The 9,091-nt window shown below is 48.6% G+C and overlaps 1 protein-coding gene across 3 annotated transcripts in view; it reads left to right on the forward strand.

Annotated features, from left to right (window-relative positions):
- Positions 1–28: 28 nt before the first annotated feature.
- KPNA3 (karyopherin subunit alpha 3) overlaps positions 29–9,091 on the forward strand; it is a 91,253-nt gene continuing 82,190 nt past the window's right edge. The window contains exon 1 of one of the 3 annotated variants that reach the window (XM_025195095.1): positions 29–96. The gene's annotated coding sequence lies outside the window, so the exon portion shown is untranslated. Of the gene's footprint in view, positions 97–4,764; positions 4,798–4,883; positions 4,922–9,091 lie in introns of those variants that run through there. The other 2 variants (XM_025195094.1, XM_025195096.1) reach the window with 2 other exon arrangements.

Genomic DNA, 9,091 nt, shown 5'->3' on the forward strand with positions numbered 1-9,091 from the left:
CCCCCCCCCCCCCCCCCCCCCCCCCCCCAGCCGCGGGGGCAGGCCGCGCCTGGGCCACTGAAGGGGGTTGGATCCCGGCGGGGTGTGGGGGCTGCGGTAGGCCTCTGCGTGGCACCCGGCTGCCTTCCCCGACTCTTGTTGTTGGCCGAGCAGGTGGTGGGGAGCCTCTGTTGTCTTCCAGCTGAGATCAGGGGAGGGGAGATAGAGAGTGAGAGTCAACCTGCCGGAGAGAAAGAGGTGCAGAGCCTCGGTCTGCTCTGACAGCTTTGCGCTCACCCGCGGGCGGCCGGCTCGGTCCAAAACGGGCTCTGAAGCAGCATCCCCCTCCCCCCAGCTCCTATGGGCTGGGGCAGAATTCGCACTTTTGCTGCTATTGTTTGGGTGGAGGCCAGTCTGTGCAGGCCTAGCTCAGCAGTAGCCTGCCTTTGTACAGATGACATTCACAATGGAAACTAATATCTATCTCCGTGTATATGGCACTTGCTGGGGGTGAATCTGTGGGAAATAATGCTTTCTGCAAGGTGGATGCACTTGTGAAGGGACGGTTGTGTGCCTGGCAGTCCAGCAGTGGTAACTAAATTATTGTTATCTTTTTTTTTTTTTTAGGGGCCCCACCCTTAGATTAAGTAGCTGGCTTCATTACTGGTTCTTGCCTGCTTCTCGCCCTGTGAAATCGTTCATCCTCCTTTCCCGTCTCCCTATATTGAGAATATTGATTTTGCTTCATTGTTTCTGGGGAAATCAGGATCTTCATTTTCTGTCTTCCCAGCAGCTGGCCGAGCTGGTTAGAGAACTAAGTGGGGGCAGGCTGATATCCCCACTTGGTATGTCTTGCCATCTAGGCTTCCTGATATGTGGGCTTGTTTGAAGCTGGTGGCTAGTGAGCTCAGAAAAGGATCTGTTTCTGTTTACAAAGGGGAAACTGCCATAGCTGTCTCAAGAGAATTATTCAGCTTTAGTTGTGCTGGTGTACCTCCCTTGTGTGGCTGCTGTTCTCAAATAGTTAATCTGCATTAATTGCTCTTATTATGGTGTACTCTCCTATGGTTATTCTGTGGTCAGTTTTCCTGAATGGACTAGCCCTGAAGCTTCCCAGCTCAGTGGGTCACAGTACTTAGCCCTGGTGGAGTGTAAAAGGTTCTGTACTAGAGTTAAAAGGTGATAAAGGAGAAAGCTTGTTCAGCATTAATTTCTGTACCCCCAAATTTTATTATTCTCTAAAGAAGTAAGGTAGTACTTAAAAAGCTTTAAAGTCACAGAAGAAATTAGATATTCTGTATAAAGGTTATGAATGCTTTACATTAAACTTAGTCGGTTTAAAAAACAAACAATTTAAGCAGAACTCTTAAGAATCAGAATGTGGCTTGTGTTAAACATTTGGTAATTTTCAATATTTCTTGCTGTCTGTTGACTTCCTGATTGTTTTCCTGTTTAGCATGGAGGTCAGTCCTGAGACTGGTGGTAGAAGTACCCTTATCAGTAGCTTTGCTTTAACCAGTTGTTATACCAGTGTATCTACTAGGATTATTTTAAAAGACTTGATGAGTTTACTATTGGGCAGGAGTATTTGCCCCCAATGGGGCACTAGGCTGGATCTGGACTGCAGGGCTCCTTGCGGGTTGGATCCAACCTGGGTCAGGAGGGCTGCCTCAGTAGCCACCGTGGTGCAGGGCGGGCACTGCAGGTCTGGTGGGGGCTGGAGGAACACTGGAGTCTGGTGGCAGCAAGCCAAGCTTACTACTGATTGCCATGCCCAACAGGGCCAAAGGGTCCAACTGTGCAGTCTGGTGGGTAGGATAGGGAGACTCTGTAGGCCAAATATGGCCTGCTGGCCCAATGATTGACACCTGCTCTAGGGAATACCACATGTGTTGAACTGTTCTTTTGAACAAGAGGTGCTGACTTGCAGGTTTGTTGCAGTGTAAAATGAATTGTATGCCAGGCAAAGCATTTACATCCTGTGATATGGCTATGGACCTGGTAACTAGTATAATTGAGTAACAGCTGTAAGGGTGGCATCTTAAAGTCTAACTCTTTAATTCTAAAGTAGATCGATTGCAGTCCATTTCATTCAGCTGTGTGGTGCCATCATTGACTAGAGGAGAGGTAGTTAACTTCGTTAGTCTAAGATCAGGAAGGGTAGGGGGCACAAGTTAGTCTTTAACTTGTTGCACTCTCTCTCCTAGTTGAGAATTGCTTGCTTTGAGCCTTTTGCCACAGTGAAGGTGCTTTTTATATAATATAGGAAATTCTTCCAAAATTATTGCCTTTACGTTTGTAGACAACTTTTTTAAACAAAAGAGGAACTCTAGAAACCAGGAGGAATACCACTGATCATTTGGGATTTTCAAGTGAGCTGAGATCTTTGTAAAGTAACGTTTGTAGAAAAATGAACTATTCTGGATGTTGGACTTGTATGTGCTGATTTATCTACCTTACAGTATTGCTTTTTTTAGGACATCTTAACTGTTAAATGCCTTATTTCCAGAAGAGGTTCACTGATATATTGGCTGTGTATCAGATTAGCACTGATTAAAAGGAAAATGAACGTTATTGTTTTTTTTTTTAGCCAATAATGTTCTCCGATTATTTAATTATGCCAGAGCCCCCCCGATGCCTGGGTTCTCTCCCGTGAGCCTGGGTGACCCTGGATACACCCCTATCCCCTCACTGGTGGGCCGTGCTGGGCAGGAGTGGAGCAGCTGCTGTGGTGTCCCAGGGGCTGTTGCAGACTGCAGGCTGGGGCCAGGATGAACACTATAAAAGGTGCTGAATGCCAGAGATGTGACTGGGGTGGCCAAGGGTGGGCAGAGCTGAGCTACCTGGCCTGGCCCAGCATGACTCAACCCATGGTGCCTGGGGATCTGTTCCTCAGGGGCGGGAGCAGAGGGCTTGGCCAGGGCAGCTACTCCCTCCCCCCCTGCGCGCTGTGTGTGGCAGAGTCCTTCCCCAGCAGGGAGTGGGAGTGGGGGGTGGTGCTTTAATTAAAGCGACTCTGCAAGCCGCTCTAAAGTGCCCATAGACCACCCAGCCCTGGACAGCCTCAGACTTAGGCAGCTGCCCCCAGGCTCGGATTGGAGGGCCGGGGCTGCAACTTGCACAGGGCACTTTTACATGTGCTCCAGGAGTGTGTGTGTGTGGGGGGGGCAGCACTGCGCTTTAATTAGTAAAGTGCTGCTGTGTCTCCTGTATCAGCATCCCCACGCTTAGAAAGAACGGTGGGGGTGCTTGAACTAAAGCTTATTTGACAAGCTTTATTATTAAATGTTGGTTATTGGATCGGTATTGGCTGATATGGCTGGTTAATAATCAGCTATTGGTATTGGCCAGCAAAATCTTTATCCATGCACCCCTAATTTCCAGTCTAAGCTGTTGAACAAAATGCAGCCTGTATCACCTTCTGCTTGAAGATGGTATACTGTTTGTTAACTTTCAGCTAACCAGGCTTGAATGAATACAGAATCCATTTAGTTAGAAACCACGTTTCCTTAGCTCCTACTCAGCTGCTGGTTATTAAATATTCTAAAATAATTTATTTTCATAGTACTAAATGTTCTGATGCTTATTCCTTTAAATGGTAGTTTTTTCATATTTTGTTCACAGTATCATAGTACTTAGGGTTGGAAGGGACCTAAACAGATCATCAGGTCCGACCCCCTGCCCCAGGCAGGAGCGGGTGCCGGGGTCATATCACCCCAGCCAAATATCTGTCCAGCCTCCTCTTGAAGACCTCCAAGGTAGAAGAGAGTACCACCTCACTTGGGAGCCCATTCCAGAGCCTGGCAGCCCTAAATGTAAAGGAATGTCTCCTGACGTCCATCCTGACCCTTCTCTCTAACAATTTGAGGCCGTTATTCCTAGTAACCCCCAGTGGTGCCCTTGGGGAACAGAGCCTCCCCCAATTCCCACTGGTCCCCCCAGTGAGCTTGTAAACAGCCACCAGATCCCCTCAGCCTTCTTTTGTGGAGGCTGAATAGGTTCAGGGCCTTTAGCCTCTCTTCATAGGGCCTGCCCTGCTGCCTCTTGACCATGCGAGTGGCCCTCCTCTGGACCCTCTCAATGCTAGCCACATCCCTCTTGAAGTGTGGCGCCCAGAACTGGATGCAGTGCTCCAACTGTGGCCTGACCAATGTCACATAGAGGTGAAGGATCACCTCCCTGGACCTGCTTGTGATGCATCTGTAGATTCACGACAAGCCTTACTGACTGGTTCCTCGCATTGGCGGCTCATGTCCATCCTGGAGTCAGCAATGACTCCAAGATCCCTTTCTGCCATCGTGTTGACAAGAAGGGTGTTCCCCAACCTATAGGCATGTTGCTGGTTCCTTCTCCCTAGATGCAGTACCTTGCACTTGTCTGCATTGAATTCCATCCTATTCTCATCTGCCCACCTCTAATTTGTCTAGATCTAGCTGGATTCTGTCCCTCCCCTCCAACGTGCCCACCTCGCCCCACAACCTGGTGTCGTCAGCGAATTTGGACAGCGCGCGTTCCACACCCACATCCAGATCACTGATAAAGATATTGAACAGTACAGGCCCCAGGACCGAGCGCTGGGAGACTCCACTGCCCACATCCCTCCAGGTCGAAAATGACCCATCCACCACCACCCTCCGGGTGTCACCATCTAGCCAATTTGCCATCCATCTGACTGTGTAGGCATCAATGTCACCTAGTTTTTTTTAAGAGAATGTGGTGGGAAACTGTGTCAAAGGCCTTCTTAAAGTCCAGGAAGACGACATCCACCCCGACACCCTCGTCCAGGAACTTTGTGACCTGATCATAAAAAGAAACCAGGTTAGTCGGGCAGGACTTGCCATCGATGAACCCATGTTGGTTGCCCCTGAGCGTTACCTCCCTTGCTGGGCCCTTGCAGATGTGCTCCTTGATAACTTTCTCAAAGGTCTTCCCAAGGACCGAGGTAAGACTGACTGGCCTATAATTGTCTGGGTGCTCTTTTTCTCCCGTTCTAATAAATGGGGATCACATTGGCCCTTTTCCAATCCTCTGGTACCTGGCCAGTGGCCCACAAGCGCTCATAGAGCCATGCCAGGTGCCCCTCTATGACCCCTGTCAATTCCCTCAGCACCCTTGAGTGAAGAGCATCTGAACCTACTGATTTAAACACATCCAGCCCCTCCAAAAGTTTCCTAACTAGGTCGTCCCTGATCCTAGGCACGGCGGTGCCTCCCCTGGATCCGTCTGCAATTCTAGTAGGGGGGATGTACCGGTCCCTGTTCAGGAATATGGAGGCAAGAATTCGTTCAAGAAGTCAGCTTTTTCTTTTGCTCTAGTCACCAGATTGCCACACCTGTCCTGTAGCCCCACCCATACATGAGGAAAAAAATCAGATTTCCTTTTTTCTCCATGTACATAAAAACACCTAATTCCTTGTTTAGAGGGTCTCATGATTGTGAGTTCCTAAATTTCAGACAGCCACTGGCACGGTTTGCAAGCTGCTGTTTTATACTTAAACTTCTTCTGTAAAATATCCAAACCACTCGGATAAATGTACACCTTAATCACATTTATTTTAGATGTAATTAGACTATTTAATTAAAGCAGTTATGAAAGATTGTAGCTCATTAGGTTGTTAGTGAAATCTAAACCTTATTTGGTTATTAAAAATTGTATTAGGGCATTGAGATTTCTTGCTCTATAGTGGCAACCTCTCAGCTACGTTCTTTTCTTTTAACTTTGCTGCTACTGTCAACCATCTTCTGCCCCTTCTTGACCTCTTATTTGCTTCTGGTCCACTACCCTTATTTTTATTTAGAACCACAAAAAGCACATATGCACATGTTCTGTTTTGTCAACTGTTGTCCAACTTATAATTTTAAGTCTGTCAGTCTACCTATTATCAGCCAGCATCTGCAAATGTAATGTATGGAGGAATCATTAAGTTTTACATAACAGACTCCTAAATAAACTTGAATTTGGCATTTATAGGCCTGATCATGTAATCTGAATTTAGTTCTCTTGTGCTATGCACTGAATGAGTGACTGAAAAATAAAGTTTAATTGTATAATCAGAGTAGTTATGCCTAACAGACCAGAAATAAGGTTGCATAGGCAACTGTATTGCATGGTGGTACTTAAACTTTTGAATGTTTGACTCCACAACTTCAACTTTTTTTTTTACATCTTTATGCAACTTCTAGCCTTTTGAAAAATGTATTACCTCTTTCAGGCAACTGTAAAATCCCAACCATGAATCATCAGGATTTGAATGCTGAACCTTCTGTCCGACACTGGTTTCTGTTGCCTGAGCCACATTACATTAAGTGGCAGCAGGAGATGGCTGCTTTACCAGGGAGGATTTTGAACCACTAGAGCAGGAGTAGGCACTGTCTTTTGGCTGGAGTGCCGAAAAACCCACAATGTCTACCTTGTAAGGTGCCTGAGTGCTGGCATGCCACAAAAACAAAACTGGGTGGGGAACATTACGATTATTAACTGTATTAAAAATGCACTGCATATTTAATACAGTTTTAAAAAAACAGCAACATTTATGATTATTACAGTAAATACCAGGTTTTCTAAAAATTCGAAACCTGGTGACAATAAATAAAACTTCATGTAATACCTTTGTTCTTGTGATTTTTTTTTTTTCTTGTTAAGCATGTTGTGATGAGAGGGGGAAGAGAGGGAGAGAGGAGCAGGGAGCAGCAGGCACCAGGGGAGTCATTGTGGGCAGGCTGGCCTGGCCAGGCCCTTGGGACGGCTCCCTAGTGGAGAGCTGGGGTCAGGTGGGGGGCTGCCCTAGGGCTCTGCAGACTTGAGCCACAGCAGGGGGCCCAGCAGCACTGGAGGTAGGGCCCAGCTGGCCTGTGCAGCTTCGTGTGGATGGGGCGCAGCCACCCTGCCTGCAAAGGGACGCTGCCTGGCTGGGGCAGGACTCTGGGCCCAGTGAGCTCCCTGCTTTGTCTCTGTGCGTGCCGGGTACAGTGCGAGCGGGAGCTGCAGCTGCAAGCTGTTCCCCAGCATCTGGGAACAGCCGCTGTAGCTGGTGCTCAAGGCCGAGCTGGCCAGGAGCCTGTAGCGCAGCGGCTCTGTGCAGTGCCTGCCCCAGCCCTGGCCCCTTGAGGGGAGCTGCAGGTGGGCAAGGCCAGGACCCAGGCACGCTGAGGCAGCCACAGTGGCTGTTCCCAGGTTCTAGGGGTCTCCCATGGTTGGGCCCTTGCACCGGAGATGGCTCTGCCCTGCTTGCACTGTGCCCAGCGTGCAGGGAGGCCGATCCTGGAGAGGGAAGCCCTGCAAGCCTGGTGTCCTGCCCCAGCCAGGCAGCATCCCCATGTGTGCAGGGTGGTTGCAGCCCATCCTTGAGGAGCTGTGCGGGCTGGGCTATGCCCACCGCAGCTCGAGCCCGCAGAGCCCCGGGGCTGCCCCCACTTCCTACTCGGCCTCTACCTTCCTAAGGGCCCAACTAGGCTGACTTGCCCACGGCGCCTCCGCCCACGCCACCCAGACTCTGTCCCGACTGCCTGGCCCCAGCACTCGGCACCCCAGTGCTGCTCCGGGTGGGACAGGGCATCTGCCTGCCTGGGCCTAGGGCTCTGCCACCCACTGGAAGCCTCCAGGGCAGTGACCCTGCACAGCCTTGACCCCAGCCCTGTCCACCTGCAGCTCCCTCCAGAGGCCAGCCGGGCTGGAGGGTGCAGCCTGAGAGCAAGGGGCGGGGGCAGTCAAACACAGACAGCCTCCCTGCCTGTGTTCTTCTGGCTCCGCCCCAGTGCCGCCCCGGCGCTGGGACTTGTGGCTGCATGGGAGAGCCCAGAGCAGCAACTTAAAAAAAAAAAAAAAAAAAAAAATCAAACAATTTCTTTGCATGTCTTCTGGTGTGCCAGGAAAAATGTCTTCACGTGCCACTAATGGCATGCGTGCTGCGGGTTGCCAACCCCTGCACTAGAGTAAGTATTCTGCATTTGGATGGGTGGGCAGGAAAAGTTTGGCACAGTTGTCCTCTCCTCAGACTTAGAAACTTCGGGGCTCCTTCCCTCGTGTGTTGTCTGCAGAGGCAGAGAATGGCTGCTTGGTCATATGCTGAGTTGGAAGGCTCATGATGTGGATAGCCTTGCTTTTGCTTCTCTTTGTAGCTGGAATTTGGGTATTGGAGAATACTAGAGACTCAGAAATATAACCTTGCTTTCATTTATCATTACTGTGGCTCTGGTAGTTCTCAGGTGTTCCCAGTATGGCATGTGTTGCTGATGTTTTAGTTTCACTATTGATCCATTTATTGAGCATGTTTACTCATGTTCAATATTTTGGTATATTACCAATATTTCTCAGGTTCAGGAAAGGATTAGACTCCTTCAGGGAGGACAGATCCATTGGCAACTGTTACATAGAACAATCAGAATTGTATCCTCTGACATACCTAAGCCAATGATACCAGGGAGGGTATGGCAGGGAATGAATCACCCTAGACATGGTCTTCTTCAAAAGTAATGGTTCTTAACCAGGTATTTCAGCTCCCTGGGATATCTTGAGATCCTTTCAAGGGTGTTGCGGGATGCTACACAGGGTTAGCACTATTAAATGTACAAACATGATTCATAAAATAAGCCCAGAGCTTTCAAATAGGAATGCATCCATAGTACTAAAAAACATTCTGACCTGTAATGGCCTTTCAGTTCTTTGCAACGGAAGAACTGCTCTGTTATTTTTTTCCACAGTCAAAAAAAAAGTGGGGAAAAAAAACTGAGCACTGGCATTTTCAGAGGGGTTCCTTGAGCCTAAAGAGAGTGTGAGAACCACTGCTCTAAAGCATCTGCTGCTTGCTACTGTTGGAGACGGGCATGTTTGTTATACAGTGGCAGTGGGTCTAGGTCCACGCAGAACTACAGACTCCCCTCACTGGCTAGAGGGAGGCCACTAAATGTATTGCCCTTAATTCCACAGGTACTTGCCACTGTTGGAGAGGGGATTCTAGGCTTAGTGGACCATTTGCCATGTCGTTTTTATAATCTTATGTTCCTGTGAGAAAGGGAAACACTGTCAATTACCAACACAGCCAAATCTTGATTTTGTTTTTTTTTTTTTCATGGGATGGGTAGGAAATTTATTTTAGGTCCAGGGGTCTTTCCCT

This window comes from Alligator sinensis, unplaced genomic scaffold, assembly GCF_000455745.1.
Source record: "Alligator sinensis unplaced genomic scaffold, ASM45574v1 scaffold1681_1, whole genome shotgun sequence".
NCBI lineage: Eukaryota > Metazoa > Chordata > Crocodylia > Alligatoridae > Alligator > Alligator sinensis.